Genomic DNA, 12804 nt, shown 5'->3' with positions numbered 1-12804 from the left:
AGAAAATGGAGGCACAGAGATGGTAAGTAACTTGTTCAGAGTCATATGGTGAATACATCGTGAAGAGCTGGGATTTGTACCCAGGCAGTTGTGTCTCAGAATACAAGTTATTTACCATTATGCTATTCTGCCTCTGTAAATTCTAGAACCCAGGCTCTGAGGCATTGTAATCACTGATACCTGGATAGTGGAGACAATTTTTGGCTAAGGACCACCAGGTGGGAGCCCAAGCATTGACTCAGTTATGCCACTACCCAGGCAAAGACACAAGCAATTAAAAACAGACAGGATGCAGTCAGTCTAAGGTCTGGGGCAGCACTAAGCTGGCAAACAGTGAAAAGCACTTAAGTGACCTTTACAGGACATCTGAGAAGTGAAATTCTGGTCAAGTCTCCTATTTTGAGCTCAGAGCCTCCCCAATGCCTAAAGCTCAATAAATTTTTTTTTCAATAAATAAGCGCTTTCCATCTAGAAACCGGAGAAATCTAAGAGCCTATGTTACAAAAAGACCTTCAGAAGTGGACAAAGATGTCTGCTACAGTATTGTTTATAATAGCAAAAATCTGCATTCACTCAAATGTCCACCAACAGGGGACTGGTGAGTAGACTATGTCTGAGACATATCACAGCATGATTGTCTGGGGCACAGGCTCTGAACCAGGATGCTCTGGCTTGCACCCTGCCCACTTATCGGCACAGATATGGACAAGCTCCCCAATCTTACTGTGCTCTAGTCCCCACATCTGTGAAACAGGGATAACAAAAAGACCTACATCTTAGCTTTGTTGCAAGGAGTTAATTCATAGTTTCTGGCATTTAGTAAATATTCAAATGTTATTTATTATGATAGCCACTCACATGGCAGAATATTATGTAGCTGTTAAAAAGAAAGAGGCAGATCTATATGCACTGATTTGGACAGATTTCAAAGTTATATATTTTAGGCCAAAGAAAACAAACAAATGTCAGAATAGCATGTGTAATGGAACTCCAATTTTGTAAAAACAATCTACTGTGTGTATGTGCAGAAAGGAAGCCTGGACATCTGTTTTTTTTGTTTTTTTTTTTTTTTTTTTTTTGAGACAGAGTCTCACTCTGTTATCGAGGCTGGAGTGCAGCTGGAGTACAGCGGCATGATCTCGGCTCACTGCAACATCCACCTCCCGGGTTCAAGTGATTATCTTGCCTTAGCCTCCCAGCTGAGATTGTGCCACTGCACTCTAGTCTAGGCGACATAGTGAGACTCCATCTCAAAAAAAAACAAATTGCAAACATTTATTATTCTTGGGAGAACAAATTCAAGAGATAGGGAAGACTTCTAAGATGAAGAGGTTCTGTAAAGAACAGGGCAATGGGAAGGAGACCCCCTTCCCATGGGCTACAGATTCCTCTCCCCAATCCAAGGTAACACTGTGTAACTGTGTTTCCTCTCACACCACCGCCTTTCTACCTGACAGCATGGCAGTAAGAGAAAAGATACACATTTCATTGGTAACAAACTTTGTTATACTTCCTAAAATAATTCCTGCAATGCAGCCAAAAAAACAAGGTTCTGCTTCAGAGGTACCTCATTTAATGAACAAATCGTAGAAACTCAGATTTTCAAGCTAGAAAGGACCTTTGAGATCATCTAGGCCAATCCTCTCATTTACAAATGAAAACAAGGAAACGTATTCCTGAGAAGTTTAGCTGTCAAGCAATTTTGAGAAATAAAATTTATTATCCAATTAAAAAAATCAGAGACGCATCCCCATGGGAGAAAACTGTAAGAGCCCATTAATGCAATAAACCTGAAACCTTTATACACTGATGGTGGGAGTGTAAGTTAGTAAACTATTTTGCACAGTGATTTGACAATATCTCCCAAAGGTGAAAATGCACATACCCTGTAAGGGACAATTCCACCCAGATATTTACCCAGTACAAACTGTCACCTAAGAATAGCTACACAAGAAAGATCACAGTACCTCTGTGATTGCTCAGAACTAGAAATAGCCTAAATGTCCATCAACAGCAGAATAGATAAAGTGTGGTATAGTCATTAGAGGAGTATACAATAGTGAAAAAAATGAGTAAACTAGAGCCCCGTGTTACAACATGGATGCTTTTCACAAATATAACATTGAATAGAAAAAATAAGTTTCAAGCCAGGTGCATTGGCTCATGGCTGCAATCCCAACACTTTGGGAGGCTGAGGCAGGAGGACTATATGAGGCCAGAAGTTTGAGATCAGCCTGGACAACATAGCAGGACCCTGTCTCTATGAAGGGAAAAAAAATTAGCTGGGCATGGTGGTGCCACCTGGGGGGTGGGGAGGCTGGAGGATTGCTCCAGCCCAGGAGCTCGAGACTGCAGTGAGCTGTGATTACACTAATTCACTCCAGCCTGGATAACAGTGCAAGATCTTGTCTCTTGGGAGAAAAAGAAAAGAAAAGAAAAATCACATTGCAGAAGAATACATATAATACACCACTGATATAAACTTTTAAAATATATAAAGCAGTAGTATATGTTGTTTAAAAATACATACATGTATAGTAAAAGTATATACATCAATGCATGGGAATAATAAACACCAAATCCAGGATAGTGGCTACTTTGGAAGGAAAGAGAGAACTTTAATCATGGAGAATAGACAGAAGGTTTCAACTCTACTGGTAATGTTTCTTTACTAAGCTGTGCAGTGAATAACCTGATTTTCACCATATTATTTTTATACCTTTTTGAATGTACGAAGGTATTTCATAACACATTGTTTAAAAGAATGCAACAAAGCCCATGCTGAAAAGAAAGTTGACAATTTTTGCATATAACAAAATACTAGAAGAAATGTATTAAATGTAAATGTTGCACTCAAAATTTAAGGATTATTCCTTAAATCTGCTTCATTTTCCTGGGACTAGTTTCACAGGAGGGGACCTGCTAGAGAAGCAGCAGTTGGGTACAGTGGGCTGGGGAATCAGGAGATAATCCCAGATTCTCATCAGCTATGGGAAGGAAAACAATATGATTAACCTCTTGGGTTTTTCATGTTTAGAAATGCATTGTTGGACTAGATTATTTTACAAGTGTTATCCATGACCTTTGACTCATGAAATCATAAACCGGATGACCAGATGATTTCTTCCGGTTTGTTTGTTTGTTTGTTTTTGAGCAGCAATTCCCCAAACTGTATCTGCAAGAGGCAAAAAGTGTTTTCCATAAAGAAAAGTGTTCCCTGGTCAAACCAGTCTGGGATGTACTGGGTTAAACAAAATTAAACAGATTCATTTACAGCAGTACTTCTCAGAGTCTTTAATATGCGTTATATATACTGTGACTCTCCAAAATGAGAATTCGGTTAAGAAGCATTTCCAAAAAAGTATTGAACTGCAGAATACACACACATGCATGCACACACACACCCAACACTTATTTTAAAACAGAATCTATTAACATTCTCTCAGGATGGGGCTCTATAGAACATTGGTTTGGTAAATGCTATCCTAGAAGGATTTATCTCACTTGCTATTTTTGTTGCTGATGCACGTTTAGAATCCTTCGTAAGGGAGGAATGTCATTTCATAGTATAATTTCCACTGAATGGGTTTCCTCTGAGTGTGTACCCCTGAGAAGTTTAGAAGGCTATCTTCTCGGACTTCTTTAGTGAGATCCCATCCTAGCTGGCATGGTGGCAGATCCAACATCAGAAACTTCTGAGCATCTACAGTTAGAAGGACTGAATCCCAGATGTGCTCTCCACATCTGACTCGGGGTCTTTGCTAAATTCATTGCTTCAAGCTATGCTCCCCTCCTTTATGGCGGACTTGAAGGGTAATCTGAACTGGAGCACAGAGCTACCTAGCTGAGGCTGAATGTCTAGAAGTACAAATCTCACAAGAAGAGGAGCTCTTTCCGTGTGCCTTCATACCCCAGCAATGGTTTACAGAAAGCAAGACTACAGGGCAGAGGCCTGCCCACCCAGAGACAGAGGGGCTTGGTCTTTCAGAAACAGGACACAACACTGCCACTTCCAACACTGCCTTTTCACGGAGGTTTCCTTAGAAGGCCCTGAGATTCTCTGGGATCATCTCCCCACGCAAACCTTAGAAGGAAAATCTCCTGAGGCTTGTGGTTCCCACAGGCCTTTTAAAAGGTGATTTACCTGAGGGCCTTTCATCTAGAAACAAGGATTCCTATGGAAAAGTCAGGAATTAAGATGAACTAGACATAGAGCTTTTTTAAGGCTTTTGTTCTTTTGACAATCAAAATGAAAACATTTTTTAAAAGTATGTTATTTTCCAGACAGCATGCACCATGCTTTCAACGGAAGCAGGCGGCAGCTGCTGCTGACATCCTCCTCTACCCCACTCCACCCCACCCCATCCCAGCCTTGCCACCTGCTTAGACCCAACACCTGTGAGGCCTGGCTCGACCTGCCTACCAAAAGAAGGATAAACATTAACTACCCATACAGTCTCAGGCCCACCTACTAGGCTGGGGCACTTGGCCTGATGCTGGGAAAGGTGGTGAGAGCAGGTGATGGGGTGTTAGACTCCAAGAGAAGCAAGCCCTATTTGAAACCACTCCAAGCTAGGCTTTCAAGAGTGGAAAGATGCCTCCTGATTACAGGGTGTAGAAAGGAAACCAGGGGAGAAGATAAGGGGAAAAAATGTCACAGGAAAAACAACAGAGCCAGGAAGTAAATACAGAGATGAGATGAGCCCTTCAGCTCCAGGCTCTTAGGTCAGAGCCTGGTTTACTTCAGCAAAGAACTCCTATGTCCTGTCTGCTGGCCAGAATACTCATTTGTTCAGGGAACCTGCTCCAAGGTCCCATGTTTCCTCTCTCCTCCCTTGTTAGCCAATGCTTTCCACACACCTTTCCTTCCCTCCTGCCAAGAAATACACCCTTGGACAAAAAGCATGCTATTGAGAACCTAAAATAAATAAATAAATGCCCCTCTCTTCTCAGAGAAGCAAACTGTGTACCTCCTTCTTATTCATTTTTAGACCTCAGTTGCTCAAATTGGCTTGAGTTTCTATTCTTGGGCATCTTTTTTTTTCTTTATGAATCTAAATGGTGACTACTTTATTGTGGGCATTTTTTAATGCAAGTTTTCCCCTAAAAGCACATGCAAACAGACCACAGGCAGGCACATGTACGTACACACACACACACACACACACACACACACACTCATTTTCTCTCTCTCTTCCCCCACCCCCCGCCCGCCACACAGTACCTCTGGAGCTTCCCCTCCCTCAGTCATTTCCCCTCAGCCAGCTGAACAAGGGCAAGGCTTGGAAATAATTTTTCTGTGGCCTACCTTCTGATTCCGTCAGGTCTGAGAAGCAGGCGGCAGCTGTAAGCTGGGAGGCCGGGGCTGGGCTGCCTCTGTGAATCAGCAAAGAAGTCCCTGAGACAGGGATGCCGACAGCTGCTGTATGCACACTCTCCCTCTGTCTCTCCCACCTCCCTGTCTTCCTTCTTCTCCTCCTCCTCCCCTCTCAGAGCTGCTCTGTGTTGCTATGCAATCATATCACCAGGACTAACAGCATCATTCCGACCTCAGGCAAAAATACCCTTGACTGGGCAAACGCAGGAAGAGCAAGGACAGTTTTGTAAAACTACCAGAGATGTGGCGGCTCTTGGAGATTTCAATTCATTAGAAGCAGAGGAGGAAAGCGGAAGAGCCTGAGAAGCAGAGGGGGAGAGAAGGAGACAGAGATTGGGGGAAGATGGGGAGAGGGGGAGAGGAGGAGAGGCTTCCACTGGGGAGGAGGAGACAAAAAAGCCCCGGAGATCAATCAGGCTGCTGAGCGAGCAGCCTGGACCCCAACTTACACTGATCTAGCCCACAGACAAAACCAACTTCGGAGCCAGCAGCTGGCAGGGACCCCTCGTAGCCAGTCCAGGATTCTGTTTCTGTGTTGAGGGTTGAAACACTGTGATCTAGAATCATCACTGGTACTCAAGGTACAGTGTTGGGCTCAGGACAGTCTGCCAGTCACCCCTAAGTCTCATCTTCACACCCTTTTAGATCTCACATATAGAAAAAGCCTCAACAAATTGGGGAAACAAAGTGGATCTTGAATAATTCGGGAAAACACAGCTCCTCCATGACTCCCCTCAATGACTACCCCAGGCACCTTCTTGCTTTTGTCCGTACCAGCCCTTAGGAGAAGAGGGTATGAACTCCAAACACCCTGAGAGACCTGGGAGAAGCCACTAGCAGGATAGATACGATTATATGCCTTTACCAAGTGCCCAGCACACAGTAGGTTACTTAATAAATATATGTTGAATGAGTAAATTGAATGAATGAATAGGTGGATGAATAGCAGTCAGAAAGTCCCCATCCTCATCCTCCTACACAAACATACAAAGATTTAAAGCCCCAGCAGTCCCAGGTCACCGCAAAGGATAAAAGCAGCTTTCTTCTTTCCTCCCTCCATCTCTGGAAACAGGGTGTATATGGAGAGACAGAAAGACTGGTTGGGAGTGGGTTGCTTAACTTCACTGATTTGCCTCTAAAAACTTTATAAGCTCTGATGGCACTGGAACTTAGAAAATACTTCCTAGGGCCGGGCGTGGTGGCTCACACCTATAATCTCACACTTTGGGAGGCTGAGGCAGGCGGATCACAAGGTCAGGAGTTCGAGACCAGCCTGACCAACATGGTGAAATGCCGTCTCTACTAAAAAAATACAAAAATTCGCTGGGTGTGGTGGTGTGCACCTGTAATCCTAGCTACTCAGGAGGCTGAGGCAGGAGAATCGCTTGAACCTGGGAGGTGGAGGTTGCAGTGAGCCAAGATCGCACCACTGCACTCCAGTCTGGGTGACAGAGCGAGACTCCGTCTCAAAAAAAAGAAAAAAAGAAAATACTTCCTAGGACTAGTATTTACATAGGATCTAGGACTAGTGTTTACAAAGTGTCTAAAGGACCCAGAATTATGGTTTTTTTAAGTTCCATTTTAAAATTATTATGTGATTTTTATGAAGTATTTTTATTATTTATTTTTGACAAATAATAATTCTATATATTTATGGGCTCCAGTGTGATGTTTTGATCTATGTATACTATGTAGAAAAATTCAGCCCAGCTAATTAACATATTCATCAACCCACCAACTTATCATTTTTTTTGTAGTGAGAACATTACAAATCTATTCTTTCAGCAATTTTGATACATACATCATTAATGACTGTGGCCATCATGATGATCATTACTATTATTGAAAACCTTCAGCTAGAAAATAGTGTGTATATATGTGTATGTTTTCTTTTGAGGTGAAATTTTAAAAACTTAAGTTGCTAGCTTCAGTAAAAGGCTAGAAATATGGCCTGATTTCCTCTTCAAAATAAGCAACATAGAAACCAATAGCCCCTGTCATCAAGCTTTCAGAGCTATGTAAGTAGCCCTTCCTATCTGGTCCAAATAGCAGAAGGCAGGCTCCCATGCAGGTGCAGAAAAGGCCTTTGATTTCTGAAGGGGCTTTTGAAAACATGTCCGGCTTCTCAACCTACACATCTGCAACAGAACATTTCTCAGCTACCTCGCCTAGCCCAGGCCTGACCCTGTCTCGCCCTCCATCCTAGCCCTGGAAGCTTACAGGGTTTGTCAATACCATCCAGAACCAGGGCCCTCAGAGTCCTTTACAACTGACTTGGAATGAGTTGGAGTGGGGAGTTGGCTAGAAGAAAGACCAGAGGGAACATTCTGAGAAATAGTGTGGGATGGCACACACAGAACAACTGTGACGGACATATACAAAACACATGGGAATCTGACTCACTGCTCACCTTCGGCACCAGCTCACCACATGCCCAACAAGCACATAGTCTAGGCTCAACTATTTTCAGAGGAGGGCAAAGAAAGATAAAAGTAGGTCGGGCCACAAGCTTTGACTTTAGTTTCACCTTGGTAACTGGCAGAAGGATGTTCAAGGCTCACCCTGGTATCACTGCACAGGACTTTGCTAGGGTATTTCAGATAGGGAGAAAGCATGTGTAAAAGAACAAAGGTTAGAGCACACAGCCTGCTGAGGAACTGCACGTCCTAGTTAAGTATGGTTAACTTAAGACAGGGATATGGGTAGGAAAGGGGAGAAGGTGGCAGGAGATGAAGCTATGGAAGCACATGGGATCAGCTCATGGGGGTGCTGGAATACCATGCTAAGGATCATTTAAAATGTTTAAGCAAGCAAGTGGCATGATCAGGTTTATGTTTTAGAAATATCACTCCAGTGGTTTTCATTTGAAGAACCATTACTGAGTGTCTTCTACACTCCAGATTCTGTGCTAGATCCCAGGGGCACAGAGAAGACTGGAAGACTGCCTTCAAGTTGCTCATAGCCTAATGGGTGAGACAGTTAATTAAAAACAAATACAATAGAGTGATAAGTGAAATGAAGGATGAATCTGAGGGGAGAAAGGCTGGAAGCCTGGGTGCCTGGTAGGAAGCAGTTGCAGTACTCATCTGATAAGGGCCTGACGTAGGGCAGTTGGTAGTAACAGTGGAAAAAATGGACAACTTGGTTTTATATTGGAAGAGTGGGCCTCATCCCCAAATGGATCTTCTTCATACTGGCCTTTCCATGTATTGATTCTTCCTAATCTGCCTAATTGCTGCATTGCTAAAGGAGAAATAAACTGTATTTTTGTCCTTTGTGGGTGGGAGAGATGGTATAGCTTATTCTCATTGCTGTTTTGCCATTCCACAACCTTATTTGCTAGTCCCTGACCATGTTTACCAAAACAACTACTTCGGTTCATTTCTACTCCTATCAGACACCCAACCCCAGCCACCTACCTCAGCAAATAACTTTCATTCTCTTGCTTTACTGAAAAAGTGGATGTTATCCCTGCAAACCTCTCTATCTTAGAATGTCTTCCAGTCTTTCCCTCCGATGTCTCCAGACAAAATGAAATCGTTTATTACCTCCCTAAGGTCAATGCCTCTTCCCATAACCTCAGGCCTTTTTCTCTGTATTCCCTCTGGGAACTTCTTATACATTGTTTCCTTTCTTGCTTTCCTCTGCAATATTCTGGTTGCCTCCCTTTTCCTGCTGTTGAAAAACATGCCGAGGAGCAGGAAGTATGTTGACTCCAATGAGCTGGAAAGTGGGAATAATATTTCCCCACTATAGAAAGCCCCACCCCCTTGGGCCGGGCACAGTGGCTTACATCTGTAATCCCAGCACTTTGGTGGGCCGAGGCAGGAGGATTTCTTGAGCTCAGGAGTTTGAGACTAGCCCGGGCAATATAGTGAGACCTCGTCTCCAAATAAATAAAGTTTTTTAAAAAAGAAAGTCCCATCTCACGTACACACACACAACCAGTTTAAGACTATGTTATGGACAAACTGGAGAAAGTTTAGAGGGAAGCAGCATCATCAGGGCAAAGAATACCCAGGTTTCAGTAAGGTTGGGAAGTAAAAAGTGTCCCTCAGAAAATGCAGAATAATAATAAATCTTTGCCAGCTATTATTTGCAGAATATCTTCTGCCATATTATTTGATTTACATAGCAGAGATTGCTTCCAGTGAATTGAGGTTCCATGCAGAAAAACCAAAAGGGTTAGTAGAAGAACAGATAGAGGCAAATGTCTCAGGACAAACAAGATTAATATGAATTGGGATGAGAGAATGAGTCAAAGAGAGTAGGAGGGAGGGATTTTCACCACATAGATGCAGGAGGCTGGGAGATAAGTTGAAGGAACATGTTAAGTTGGAGGAACAGGTTAAAAATGTAGGGGCACAATGTCGAAAAGGCTGAAATTCCTCATTGGAGTTGATCAGGAATAATGGAAAGCCATAACAGACTAAGGGTTGAAGAATCAGTATTGTCCCAGTCAATGGTCTAAGCACTCTCTGTTGCTTTTGTTGAACATCTGAAAATGCGGAACTCATTTTACACACTTGGTTACCTCCCACCCTCTTCTGCTGTTCTTCAAGCTTCTGCTAAACCAGACCCAGCAGCTGGGATGTTATATAACATAATTTCTATTTATGTTTTCAAATATATTCCATTTAGGCCAAAACCATTCAAGCTACGGTTAAAGTGGTACAGATGAAAGAATGTTGGCTGGGCGCGGTGGCTCAAGCCTGTAATCCCAGCACTTTGGGAGGCCGAGACGGGTGGATCACGAGGTCAGATCAAGACCATCCTGGCTAACACCGTGAAACCCCGTCTCTACTAAAAAATACAAAAAACTAGCCGGGCGAGGTGGCAGGCGCCTGTAGTCCCAGCTACTCGGGAGGCTGAGGCAGGAGAATGGCGTAAACCCTGGAGGTGGAGCTTGCAGTGAGCTGAGATCCGGCCACTGCACTCCAGCCTGGGCGATAGAGCGAGACTCCGTCTCAAAAAAAAAAAAAAAAAAAAAAAAAAAGAATGTTGAATTAGGAGTCAAAAGACAAAGGTTCTAATCCCGATTTTGCTACTAAATTTTCACTGACCTTTTTGAGCTTTGATTTTTTCCTTCACCAGATAGGAGATAATAGCTGTCTGCCCTGTTTACTTCACTCATTTGGATTGAGACTCAAATGGGATAATGGATGTGAATATATATTGAAACTATAAAGTGTTATTCAAATGTAAGAGATTATTATTTCTATTGCTTCAAGGTCTTGGTGGTTTTCCTATATGCAGAGGACATACATCCTAGAGCAGACTATAGCAGCTAAGGACATCGTGCCAGGAACTTAATTAGCTCCCTGTTTCCATGCTAGATCAGATACTATATTTCTTTAAGTAGACATACCAACCACACAGTTCAAGTTTATTCACTATCTTTCACATTATCAACCTTCCTATCCTCCTTTCAGCCCAGACTGCTAGACATATGCACATTCACTAGCAAACTTTCACATATGAGCTTCCAAGAAAACATATACAATTCAATAAGAACTACTGATTTTCAGCTGGGTGCGGTGGCTCACACCTGTAATCCCAGCACTTTGAGAGGCTGAGGCGGGTGGATCACCTGAGATTGGGAGTTCAAGACCAGCCTGGCCAACATGGTGAAACCCCCTCTCTATTGAAGATACAAAAATTAGCTGGGCATGGTGGCAGGTGCCGGTAATCCCAGCTACTTGGGAAGCTGAGGCAGGAGAATCACTTGAACCCGGGAGGCAGGGGTTGCAGTGAGCCAAGACCACGCCATTGCACTCCAGCCTGGGCAACAAGAGCAAAACTCCATCTCAAAAAACAAACAAAACAAAAACAAAACAAACAAACAAAAAAAACCTACTGCTTTTCTAGGCTAAAGAGAACTGCTATTGATTTGTACTTTCATTGTGTTTAGGATACTGAGGCAAGATGGTCACTCACTTCTTGCTTGTAACTTGGATTGAGAGGGGAAGGGAATTAACATTTTTGAGACTGTATTCTGTGCCAGGTAGTGTAAGGCACTTGACATCTGTTACCTCCTGCAATGCTCACAATGATTCAGTGAGGTAAGGGTTACTATTTCCAACTTTACAGACAAGGAGACTACAGCTCAGAGATGTTAAAAGTAACTTGTCCAAATTCATAAAACTAATAAAAAAATTCAAGCTGGGATTCAATCCCAAATCCACCTGACTCCAAAGCTGATACTCTTCCCACTTCTCTCCTACTTTTAGGCAGGGCCACAGTATTACAAATAGGACACATCCCAGAACTTACCACTTCATAATTCTAGGTACACTTGAAAGCACATACTGGCATATATGGGTGGCAAGCACCTTGACCACCAACTGGTAGAGACCCCTTTCAGGGATGCCTTTAAACCCTGAAGTTGCTTCAGAATCTAAAGCAACCCTGGGCCTAAACAATGAGAGCTGTCTGTTTTATATCTAGTAGCAAGCTCTATCTGTCTCACAAAAGAAAGGCAAGGTATTTATTTGCTTGGTAGAGGCAAAGTGACAATTTCAAGGTGAGATTCTGTCAGTGATAAAAGGATGCCTCATACAGGGCAATAACCAGTCAAACTCGGAACTACCATATTGGCCCCTCCTTAGATCCAACCTTAAATTCAATCTCACAGGAGTCAGTGGAGTTAGTAGGTACCTACTTGGTATAATTTGAGGAGGACTGAAATGCTATCACTAGTAAAAATGACTTCCCCCACTGGCCCCACCATGGTGCCTGCAATTCCCTATTAATCATTTCCTTCAGGTTAAAGCATCTGTCAAAATGAAAGCGCTATCTTCAGTTACTATACATTATACTCATTACTTTGTCTCTTTCATTCTAATTACCAGACAGGCATGGGATAGAGGGCAAATGATTTCGAAGGGGAAGGCAAAGAAGGAAAGATTCAATGTGTTGTATGATGCACAGCTAGAGTCCAACAAGGCTAGGTTAAGACATTTTAAAACCCCAAGAACGATGGCTGGGCATGGTGGCTCACGCCTGTAATCCCAGCACTTTGGGAGGTCGAGGTGAGCAGATCACGAGGTTAGTAGTTCTAGACCAGCCTGGCCAACATAGTGAAATCCCATCTCTACTAAGAATACAAAAAGTAGCTGGGCATGGTGGTGCACACCTGTAGTCCCAGTTACTCGGGAGGCTGAGGCAGGAGAATAGCTTGAACCCGGGAGGTGGAGGTTTTGGTGAGCCAAGATCGCACCACTGCACTCCAGCCTGGGCAACAGAGCGAGACTCCGTCTAAAAAAAAAAAAAAAAAAAAGGCAAAAACAAACAAACAAATAAAACAAGAATGAAAGAGATAGATAATGGTACAAACCCTAAATGCTCATAAATAATTTAAGATATAAATAATACTAACCTATAAAATAAGCATGAGAGAATTTTAACAAAATCTGAACTTTTTCGTA

At 42.8% G+C, this 12804-nt stretch overlaps 1 protein-coding gene across 2 annotated transcripts in view; it reads right to left on the bottom strand.

Moving 5' to 3' along the window:
• Positions 1–5459, bottom strand: part of DRP2 (dystrophin related protein 2) — a 41026-nt gene extending 35567 nt beyond the window's left edge. The window contains exons 1-2 of one of the 2 annotated variants that reach the window (XM_010359640.1): positions 5309–5459; positions 774–877 (exon numbers count right to left, since the gene is read on the bottom strand). The gene's annotated coding sequence lies outside the window, so the exon portion shown is untranslated. The remainder of the gene's footprint in view (positions 1–773; positions 878–5308) is intronic. The other variant, XM_010359642.1, reaches the window with a different exon arrangement.
• Between the last annotated feature and the right edge of the window lie 7345 nt (positions 5460–12804).

The sequence above is a fragment of the Rhinopithecus roxellana genome, chromosome 7, assembly GCF_007565055.1.
Source record: "Rhinopithecus roxellana isolate Shanxi Qingling chromosome 7, ASM756505v1, whole genome shotgun sequence".
Taxonomy (NCBI): domain Eukaryota; kingdom Metazoa; phylum Chordata; class Mammalia; order Primates; family Cercopithecidae; genus Rhinopithecus; species Rhinopithecus roxellana.
The sequence above is the reverse complement of the archived record's forward strand: the minus strand, read 5'-3'. Positions and strand labels throughout refer to the sequence as shown.